The sequence below is a fragment of the Lonchura striata genome, chromosome 5, assembly GCF_050655825.1.
Source record: "Lonchura striata isolate lonStrDom1 chromosome 5, ASM5065582v1, whole genome shotgun sequence".
Classification (NCBI taxonomy): domain Eukaryota; kingdom Metazoa; phylum Chordata; class Aves; order Passeriformes; family Estrildidae; genus Lonchura; species Lonchura striata.
The window spans coordinates 26,485,880-26,497,254 of record NC_140707.1 but is presented as its reverse complement, the minus strand read 5'-3'; the positions used below and the strand labels follow the sequence as shown (position 1 = coordinate 26,497,254).

The following is an 11,375-nucleotide window of genomic DNA, read 5'->3' as shown; positions in this document are numbered from 1 at the left end:
GCAGATTTCAAAACAAGCTGAAGGCTATTTTTAAAAATAGGGCTTCTTAGCTGCATGGAAGTAATAACTTGCAGCCTTAGTGAATAGAAGTACATGAAAACCACAGCATTTTCCTCTCCTGACTTTAAAACCCACATAATACGTGTTTGTTCACTGCAGATGAACTAATCTCGCTATTGTGTTGTCAGGGATCAGCTGGCTTGTGCTTTACATTTTCTGCAGGTCACTGCAATCATTGCCTTTTGTTGTTTTGGGATGGAGAAGTATGAAAGGAAAAGAAGGGGGAGCATAATTGACACCGTGCTAAAATTGGTCCTAGAACATCATCACAGTGTTGATGCGCGTCTCAGAGGGTCATCATGGCAATGATTTTTTTCATCTGCAGACAAGGGGAAAGATGAACCTTTTTCATGCAGTGTGTTTGGTGACCCCCTCCCTCATGTCCCTTGAGAAGTTCTTGTCTTTGAGAAGTTCAAACCCTTGAGCAAACACAATTTGGATGGTTTTATTTCCTAGAGGGAATAAAATTAATATTAATTCCTAGGATATGCTGGCTCTGCATATCCCAGAGACTGTCCCAGATGGCTACTTGCTGCAGGGCTGGAGGGGTTGCAACTTTAGGCCCCTTAGGGCAATGGTGCTTCAAGGTAGGTCTGCTTCAAGAAGAGAGGCATTTGTTTTTGTATCCATGGAAAGGCCTTGCCAGGTGCACCAAAGTAAGTCCGTGGTGCTTCCACATTTGTCCCACTTCTGTGACACAGAAGCCCTGCAGCACTGCTGGGGACCCTCACTCCTGCACTTGCCGTGCCAGTGAGGAGCTGGTGGCAGCTGGGACAGCTCCTGCCACCTCCCGGGTACTGCACCTTCAGTGGTGCTTCCAAAATCTGCCTGCACCAAGAGGTACCAGCAGTGCCCGTGGGTTTGGACCCACAGACCCGGGGTTGGCTGCTGCTGGCAGAGAGAATGTTGGAGCCTGATTCACTGCACAGGGAGGATCTATCCATGCTCAGGCTGCTGAGCAGTGAGATGCCATGACAGGTTTGATCTCCTGAAGTTATTTCCCGATGTTTGTGGGGTGCTCTCGGTGATGGAGAGAAGATGCAGCAAGTGCCTTCAGGGTGCAAATTCCCATTTGTTTCCTGGGCAGGCATGGAGTCGTACCTGGCAGAAGATTTTGCTGACCAGTGGTACAGACAGACCACTTTCATTTCACTAATGGTGATAGCACTGGTGTTTTAAGAAATGTGAAGACTTTTTTTTCTTTTAAAGATGCCTGTTGAAATGTTATATTCTTAACAGCCATTCTCAGTTTCCCAGGTGAGCTGGACAACCTACCCACGTGGCTGCTTTAGGTGAATATTACCCCACTTTCCTTTCCATCCCAAAATGGCCCTTGAAGACAGCCATATGGAGGTCTCTTGGCCCCAAGGTTATAACCTAGGGAGCAGGTCATGAAAAATTCCTCATCACTAGGAGCACATCATCCTAAAAGGCAGGAGGTGCACATCATTTAGGCACAGGTTCAGCCAGGAGAGAAGGTGTGGGTCTTGCAAGCTAGGATGGTTGGAGAGTGTGGTGAACATGGCACAGTGTTCACCTGGGAACTTCTCTTAGCAGCCATCAAATGCATCTCTTGGGATATAGGTTGGGGTAGTTCTAGCAATAAAGGTGCTGTGCAGAGAAAATAATTTGAGGTCCCCAAGAAACCTGCTGGAAAAGTGTCCTTTATTCAGGACTCGTGCCAAAAGGCAATGGCCAGGTCCCTGCAGACAGGAGCTCTTTGTGAGGAGTCCTCGCAAACCTGCTGCTGTCCTCCCCCTGTGCCGGCGAGGCCAGCGACCTCCTTTGCTGTGTTCTGCCTCCTCGATTTTAGACATTCCTGCCATGAAAGCTGCACGAGCAAGATCCCCCGCTATTCGCAAGATGTGGGCGTGGCCTCTGCAAAATCCACGTCGTTGTCCTTCCAAACCCTTTCCAGGGGTTAGCCAATATTTACAGAGTGCTTGAAGGAGGCAAGGACCGACGGTTTCAACGTTCAGGAGTTGCCTTGTGTGAGGCCACTTCACCTTCCAGCTCACCTGGGAGGTAAAGCAGCTCAGGTCTGAGATTACTACCCCTGGTTTTTTAAGTTCAGCTTCCTCACTGTTAACGCTCCCTAATGCTTTTGGCTCGACTTTTTTGTCCCACTAACGTTTAGGTTTTAAGGTGGTGGTGACAGTCCTGGCCACTTTCTGCTCACAAGCTCTAGCAGCCTTTCTTTTTTGTGTGGAGATAGAGAGTATCCAGCCCATTTGAGGAGGAAGTACTGTATGCACAGAGAGATGTTTTTAATTTAGTGGATCTGTGAACTCTCAGGCCAGAGGGGTAGGTTATGATCCTCTAAACCAGCAGTTTGCCTAACATGAGCCACAAAAGCTTACCCAAGAGCTCCTGCCACCAAGCCTATTAGCTTCTTTAGAAATTCCTGCTCCAGAACACTGAGCAGAGTAATTACTGCTATGGTTAGAACAATGCCCCATGAGAATGAAACATTTTTGCTCAAAATATCCAAGTCATTTCTGCTTATGTCAGGAAAAATAATGATTTTAACTAGTGTGTATTCCTGCTGGCTGCTCTGTTTCAAAAGGGTGAGGGGAGGGAAAAGCAAACTCCTTTATGGCCTGTGCATCATTGCAAGGGGATTGCAATTGCAGCAGGTTTATTGCATTTGACTATTTCTGTTTGGAAAGGGTCCAGGTTGACTGTCAGAGCCAGGGCTGAGTCTGATGGCTTGGCAGATAGGGGAAGAGAGGTCCTTGCACTGTAAACTGAGCAAGGAGTAACCAAGGAGATTTGATAAGAAGTTATGGAAGTAACAAAAGAGAGATTCTTGGTGCTGTCATTCTGATGGGGCTGGCTGTTGGGCAACTCCAGGTTAACTTATTCAGAAGAGAGGATTTAGTGAGATGCTTATGTATAGAGGCAAACAGTCCCCATGACGTGGTGCCATGGAGGAACGCTCCTCTGTCTTTTGGCAAGTCTTGGAGCGAAGTTCTCCTGCAGGGGTTGTCCTCAGCATGCTCCCAGACGAGCAGAGCTGTTGTTGGGCCCCTGAGGCTGGGAGGTTTGTGCTCTGTTCTCATTTCCCTTAGTACACGGTTATCATCTACACCCAGCAATCTTTAACTCAAGATTCTTCAAATGTAGTGTGATCTACATGTGATTGCTTCATTTCAGAACGTGTTATATCCCATAATTGCTTTAGCAGAGTCACAGACCAATAGACATTGGTACTTTATCTCCTTTGCACTTCTCTTTTACTAAGCATGTGATCCTAAGCAATTTACATTTATACCAGTGGCAATTTTGCTTGGTACTTTGGAATCCTGCTTAAATAAATTGATTACAACTAAGGTTCAAGTTAGGACAGACTGCTCAAGCTCTTCATTGAGGCTTTTCTACCACCAAAGTGACAAATCAAATTATTCAAACTGGTATAGATTCAGATTTTTCCATTTCTTGACAAGGTCATAAAATGTCAAATTATTAGATTTGATAGCTGGGCAAAACCACACTAGTTCAGGGGTTAAAATGCATAAAGGAAATCTGAGCAGAACCATGGAAAAATTCTGGCAGCTTTAATTCAGTTTGAATTGCTTTTTGTTGTGTTCTCAAAAAAAAAAAAAATAGCATGAGCTAGTATCTCAGAAAAATAAAATTGCTTAATTTAATTTAATTTGCTTTAATTATTTTTTTCATTATTCCTTCTGTTCTTGATTGTTAAAAGAAGAGCCAGCCTTGCTGTCCAGCTGCTGTGCATCATTAGGGTAGCACAAAGGTAGCAGTGAATTTAGCCTAATCTATTGATGGACCTGCCAGTGCACCAGGGGCCATTGCATTCTCTCTTCACACTCCTCTTTTGCTCTTGCCATCATGTTGTTTTACTAGATGAACTCCACTCGCCATCTGGCTCTTCATCCTGACTGGGAGCCTGGCTCATTTGCAGGATGCTGTGCTGTTTGCTGGGAAAGCAGGCTGGGAATGGCAGGTACCAAGCAGCATTTTGAGCTCGCAGTACGTACCTGTGGAGGGTGGCTCTTTTTTGCTTGCTGTCTGTGTAGTTATATTTTAGGAGTAGTTAAATGCTCCATTTATTTATATTCCCTGCTTTTCTGTTGGTGTAATTGCTGTCGAAGTCATGCTCTACGCTCACAGGTCCTGTTCACTGCCACTCTTTGCATTAAAATAGAGGTTTGCCTTTTGCTTGTTTTGACATTCCCCTCGCCTTTCATCTTGATCCATGGTAATATTATTTTTGGAGTAGCTTTTCATAGGTTATTTCTACTTCATGTAGGGGGAGGTAGTGGTGAAGGGGCCATTACGCAGGTTTTATTTTTGGTTTCATGTTTCTTAAGTAAACAGGTTTTTTACTGCTGGTAGTCTAGTCCTGAAGGAGACCGTTCATGGCCTGGACTGTTGCAGAGGGGAGGTGCCTGGTCCCACGGCAAGCTCGAGAGCAGCGCTGAGTGCATCAGAGGCATCTCCACATGGGGATCCCAGCACATGCCTAGAGGGAACAAAACCTAAAGAGTATGAAAAAACTCCCCTAGAAACGCCTTGAATTCTGACTGTGAAAACAACACACAGCACAAGCGGAGCCTAAAGAACGCTGACGACGAAGACCTTAAAAACAGCGTGAAGGGAGGGTAAACGATCCCAAGATTTGCTCGCCCCAGTCCGTGCGGCGCCGGCGGAAAACCGAGCGGGGCGAGCGGCGTTTGCGCTCGGGCCGTGCCCGGGGCTCGTCCCTCCCGTCCCGCAGCTCTGCCCGAGCCGGGTCCGGAGCCGGGGCTGCGGCGATGCGCGGGGCAATGGTGCCCTCTAATGTCGGCCGGGCGCTCGCCCGCCGCCGTCCCCGCTCGCCCCGGGCAGCGCGGACTCGCCCCGGGCAGCGCGGACTCGGCCCGGGCAGCGCGGACTCGCCCCGGCAGCGCGGACTCGGCCCCGGCAGCGCGGACTCGGCCCGGGGCAGCGCGGACTCGGCCCGGGCAGCGCGGACTCGGCCCGGGCAGCGCGGACTCGGCCCGGGCAGCGCGGACTCGGCCCGGGCAGCGCGGACTCGCCCGGGGCAGCGGGGACTCGGCCCGGGCAGCGCGGACTCGGCCCGGGGCAGCGCGGACTCGGCCCCGGCAGCGCGGACTCGGCCCGGGGCAGCGCGGACTCGGCCCCGGGCAGCGCGGACTCGGCCCGGGCAGCGGGGACTCGCCCCGGGCAGCGCGGACTCGCCCGGGGCAGCGCGGACTCGGCCCGCAGCGCAGCCCCGCTCCGCCGCGCCCCGGAGCGCCCCTGCCTTGTCGGCGCCTTCTCCTGCCATCCCGCCCCGCGGTGTCTGCCTGTGACCCCGGGACTTGAGGGGCTGTACCTGGTGTCAGGCTCTCTGCTTCCCCACACAGAGCAAGATGTGTGAATAGAAGAGTTCACTCACTTTGTTTTGTGAGAAATTAGAGTTGAGGTGCAACTTGGCCGTCATAATCTCATAGAATGGCTTCCTTGGCAAAGGACATTAAAAGTTATGTTGTTCAATCCCCCTGCCATGGTCAAGGACACCTTCCACGAGAACAGGTTGTTCAGAGCCCCATCCAACCTGGTCTTGAATATTTCTAAGGATGAGGCATCCCCAACTTCTCTGGGCAAAATGTACCAGTGTCTCACCACCCTCACAGCAAAGAATTTCTTCCTAATATCTATCCTAAATCTTTTGGTTTAAAACCATTACCCCTCGTTCTGTCATTGCCACTTCTCAAATATGACAGATGTGACTTAGCTCAATGGCAGCTCTAACCCAGGCAATCCAAGAGAAGCAGATCCAGTTGTAGAGGATGCAGACCTTGGGACACTTGTCTGGCTCCATGGAGGCCTGGCATGTCTCAAGGAGCCCCAGGAGTTTTGTTTCTTTTACATTTTCCTGCGGCAGGTTCCCTCTCTATGAGTGGTTGGCAGAGCAATACCGTGCTGTGGGATCTGGCTGTTCCTTCTCTTGCGCTCCAGGCTGGATTCCCTCTTCTTATCTGCCTCTCCTTCAGGGCTTGCTCCCTCCATTCCGTGCGATGGGCTGTTGAGATATCCTGCAGTGACGCAGCATGATGAGATAATCTTTCCCTCTCCTCACCCCCTGGCTTCTTGTTTGTATTCTTTTATTAATTTATCTTCTTGCCCATGGCTCTAAATTGACTTTTAGGGTAGTAACTTTCTGAAGACACAGCAATAAAATTTTAATTTTTTTTCTTAATCTTGGAAAGCAATCAATTTATAATCTCTCTGCTAAAATCATAGCATTAATTTTGCTGCAAGCCTTGAATGTGGACCAAACATCACCCAGCCAGTGGTGAACCTGCAGAGGGAGGTGTTCAAAGAACTCCCTTGGGGGGTTCCATCACGTTCATTTTACAGCAGTTTAGCCATAATAGAGCTGCCATGCCCACAATCAGGTATGTATTCCTACAGAGTGAAGAGTTAATTGTACCTGGATCCAGCAGCATGCCACAAGCACATTTATACAATGCAGAACAAACAATTAATGCTGTGACTCGCTGGGAGCTCAGCCTGTGTTATACATGGGGCAGCATTAAAGGATCTGTATGTGCCATCCACAACAGCACTCAGCACAAATCCCACTAGCCTTCAGCATCCTGCAGATCTGAAGGAAAAACAAATTCCATGTCCCCTAACAGGGCAGAAGAGGTGGAAGAGCACAGGTAGCACTGGACTAAAGGATTTCTAATGGTTTGCATCACACCCACTGACACAGCTATTTCTTAATGAGGCAGTTCTTAAGTTCTTCAAAAGCTCAAGAGGCTGGAAGGACCTGAGATCATGGTTTGGAAATGTTACTGAATACTCTGATTACATGTGATTGTAGTGTCCCTTGGTAGATGGTGGAGGCCAGGAGAAAGTCAATTTTTTTCCTGTGCTGTGACCAGGTTGAAAAACCATCAGTTATGCTGTAGCCTTTCAAGTTTCCCCTTAGCAGCTGCTCTGAAACTTCTTTCAGGAGTTATTGCTAAAACAAGCGTGTAGGGCAACAAGCTCCAGGTGCCCAGCTCTCAGTTTCAGCTAGGATGACTTTTGGACTTAGGACAGGAGAATCAGGCACAAAGAGATTAATTTGTGCCTGATTCTCAATTAAACTTTAATTCCATGAAGGTGCAATTAAAACCACACCCTGATGCTGTGCAAGAAAACAGATATCTCACAGCCACTCAGTGAGCGTGCATATAAGGGCATTTCAAAATGACATGGTATAAATTCTTCTAGTGTGAATGATGAGACACATTCTCAAGCACAGTCATGACCAAATGGATCTGAAACAAATGTATTCCTAACAGCAATAGCAGAAGAGGAGCTGGATGAAATACTTGAACATTAAATCCTGGCAGCATGGAAATCATAGGCAAAATTCCCAGTGAATTTGGGTCATGGTTTCAGTCTAAAGCCAAGTAATCCAGATCCTGTACCTCTGAAAGTAAAAATGAGTCAGCTGGTCATCGTTGGTATTTAAAGAGAAAATAGAAACCAGGTGAAATAATTTAAGCTGACAGTGGCCAAATGGTTGTGAGTTTGCTCTGGAAGGAAAGAAATACATCTGGAGGTGTTATATTTACAGAATCTCATTGCTTTCTAGATCAAATGCACTTGCTTTGCAGATGGAAGATTGGCTATATTTTTTTCTTTCTTTTTTAACCACCGGGCTGTAACTTTAATCTAGAGTCTTTTCATCCACCGCAGCCACTAAGCAGGATTTGTCTCTGACCTGCCCTGGCAGTCCTGCAGCTTCTCCCACCTCCAGTGGGATTTGCAGTGGTTGTTGCTTCACCTGTGCAGAGATGGCTGAACTTGGCAATTTGATTGATGAGGCTTGGAAGGAATACCTGGCAGTACTGGGTGATAAATAAAAGGAATAAATCCTTATTGTTTTGAAGGTGCTGAGTAGAGAGGCTGGGCAGACCTGCTGGTGTCAGTTTTAACGGGAGCCTTCAGGACTCAGACAAGTTTGGAAGTTGGGGAATTACTTCCCAGTGCCCTACCAGTGGTAGTTTTACAGAGCTAGTCTAAAAATGTATAGAACTTGCTTGATCTCAGCATTGTGAGCCTGTGATCATCTCATGGACAAGCTTTAAAATGGATTTTGAAATACTTCTAAAAAATAAATTGCTCTTAGGGATCTGGTCTTGGCAAAATTTGTGTGTGCCCTCATGTCCTGATGCCAGGGTTGGATCAGTTGCCAATATGCATAGTCTGCTCTGATTCTTTACAAGGAGAGATAAATTTAATTCACAGGTCCTGGTGTTGTTCCAAAATAATTCTGAAGAACTATTATAGGAAATGTGCTTTCAAGAGAGAACAATTGAGCAGGTTTGGTGTTTTCTTGTGACAGACATACCTGCAACATGTTAAAAATGCATCCCCATTGTTTGCTCCAAGGGAAGGCCGTGCCTATAGAAGTTGAAACTGAAGAGAATGGAATGATATCATGCAGATTCTGGCTTCTTACAGCAAAATTTCAGATATATTTGAAGTGGGACTTACTTATATCATAGAGTAGGTTGAGTTTAGAGATGTGTCTTCTAAACTTTTTCACTCTCATCTATCTGTTCATGCTAGAGTTGTATTCAGTGTTCAACGTGGTTTTGCTTGAAAATTTTTCCCAAACCACTGTGAGGATTCCTCATATCCCACTCAAGAGCCCTAGTGGGCTCCCCCTACAATCTCAGTGCCAAAGAATCCTTGAGGAATTCCCACTTCTGGCAAAGGTAATTTGATTTCTTTATGTCTCAGGTAAATTCAAGCAGAGAATGAATGGGCAGGCCAGGAGGAAACAATAAAGCATCTCCAAAGCCTTCTGGTGGTTTGAACCAAAAACCCAACATTTGTAGGACTGTTACTGTTCTTGTATTTCTAACTAAAAATCAAGATTGTAATTGTTTTCCCCGAGTACAGGCTTTATTGCTGATGCAGGGGGTGCAGGCCTAGCTGGCAGAGAGGAAACCTTCAAGGGCTTGTGTCTTCCAGATCTTTAAAAATTTGGTTTTCCTGGTGAGTTGATTGATGCACAGGGGTACATGCCCTGCTCCAATTTGCAAAGTGTGAACTCCAGGATTTGCTCTGACTTTGCAAGACCATTCAAGCCTTCATCTGAAATGAGGTGTTTTACTTAGAGGGAGAAGAATAAGAACCTTGGATGAGTCTTTGTAAGTCATTTAGAGCCCAGATAGATCAGGGGCTGTGAAGCCATGTTTGCACATTACACCATTTTTGAGCTGCTGATGGATCCAGTCTGTATGACTCTGGATATCTTTGCTCTCTTCCAGCAATAGGCAGCAAATATCTGCAATTTAGGATTATCCCCCACTCATGGGTGGAGCCATGGGGCCAGCTGTCCTTGTCCCACCCATGGCATGCTGGTTCTGTGCAAGACTGGGAGAAGAATTGTCTCCCCTGGCCCTGAACTAGTAAGGATTTATCTCAGCATGTAGCACAGACCCCCTTCTGTGCAGGGGAGCTGTCTCTGGGATGTGCAAGGTTTTACAGACACATGCTTTGCCCTTTCCTACTTGCTCTATACAGAAATGTGCACTTGCAGGAACGCTGGATACACACCCGTGTTTTGTTTGTGCTGTGTATAGCTTTGTTGGAAGGTTGAATCACAGAGAGATTCTTGTTACATTGTGTTGCTGGTGGTCTCCTGAATGCTTGTGATTTATAAATCAGGCAATTGTTTGATTCTGACACAGGAAAATGTTTTGGTAAAGGCAGGAGGCTTGAGACTAGTTGAAAATGTCTGGGACTCCCATTGTGTGCAGAATGTTATGTGTGCAGAGGAAATCTGTAGCATTCCTACAGCAAACCACAACAAGAAGCTCCATAGAGCCCCAATCAGTCACAATTCTCATATAAATTATAATGGCCTAAATGTTATTTAAATGATAAACAGCTTTTGCATTCCAGACATTGCTGCGATTCCAGAAGGTGGCTGTGTAATACCAGCTGAATGAAATATTGTACATTGCAGGCAAAGTATGAGGCTCCATTTGTGTGTGCATCCGGATTTGTCACTTCTAGAATAGTCTTTGGCTATGAACCTTGGACTCCCAATGCACTGTGTGTATCTTGGAGCCCACGGCTTCATCCATTATCCAGCAGAGTTGTCTGAAGGCTGGGCATGCCAACATGCCAGGAAGCTGAAGACACAACCACAGAGGCAGCAGAAGCATCCATTGATTCTGGGCTGTCACCACACTTCATTAGTGTGTGGAGTTTTGCCTGGACCCTGCTCAGCAGCTGATGGACCAGTCCTTCAATCACATTTTCCTCCAGAGATGGACAGGTCAAGCTTGCTGGAAGCAAGCGTGCCTTGTGGAAGAACAATGTCAGGTCTAGAGGAGACTGATTGCCCAGCAGAGGGGCCATGCAGCAGACCTGGGGCTTTCACTAAGGGTAATCTTTTCCTTGCTGATTCTTGAGTGTTCTGGCATAACAAACTGGAGACATTTGCTGGTTTTTGATGTCCCTGCTTGAAGGAGAAGCAGCCCAGCAGCCCTCCTGCACTGCGTGGCAGCAGCTCATTGAAACTTGAGGGGTTTCTCTTTGCTCAGGAGAAATTCTGGGCAGGGAGGGCCACAGCCATGGCCACACCCGGGAGATGAACCAGAGGTGAGTCCTCAGGCTGAGCTGAAACCATCCTACACGAGGTGCCACTCAGTGTGAGCAGGCACAGGAGGCTCCTGCCCCAGTGAGGTCCTGCTGGAGCCCAGGAGACTGGATGGGTACAAAGAACTGAGTTTTTCTTCCTATTTGGTCATGTCATTTTTGATGTAACTCTCCTGAATTCAGGCCACAGGATTTTTCCAAAACTCCTTTTCAATTGACACAGTCTCTGTCTCATCTGCATGCTTTGTTGTCAAATTCCAGTATTCATAAATGTTCTCTTTTATTTTAATTTTTCCAGAATATTAGAGAGAAGAAACTGCCCTGTGGTTAAACAAGGGAACTGGCATCCAAAGGATGATTGAATGTGATTCCAGCCTCTTCCACAGGCTCCTTCTGTTTTCAGGGAAGTCATTAAACCCCTCTGTCTGGTAGAGTCCCATCTGCAAGACAAGAAGGATTTAATCCTTTTCCCTCATCTGAGTCTCAACCTCTTTTTGTGTTACCAAATGAGGCTTCAGTATTAGTTGGAGCTTTGGGGGTTTACTATTAAAAAGTTAATAATAACCAGCCATATTTCATACAATCATAGAATGCTTTGGGTTGGAAGGGACCTTTCAGATGAAATGTGATTTGCAGTTTAATATGCTAAGTAACAAAGACTTTACCAAGAGAATGAACAATAGCCTTTT

At 46.8% G+C, this 11,375-nt stretch overlaps 1 protein-coding gene across 1 annotated transcript in view; it reads left to right on the top strand.

Moving 5' to 3' along the window:
* The first annotated feature begins 10,984 nt into the window (after positions 1-10,984).
* The window catches only part of SLC67A1 (solute carrier family 67 member 1), a 63,218-nt gene continuing 62,827 nt past the window's right edge, over positions 10,985-11,375 (top strand). The window contains exon 1 of the mRNA XM_085581494.1: positions 10,985-11,093. The gene's annotated coding sequence lies outside the window, so the exon portion shown is untranslated. The remainder of the gene's footprint in view (positions 11,094-11,375) is intronic.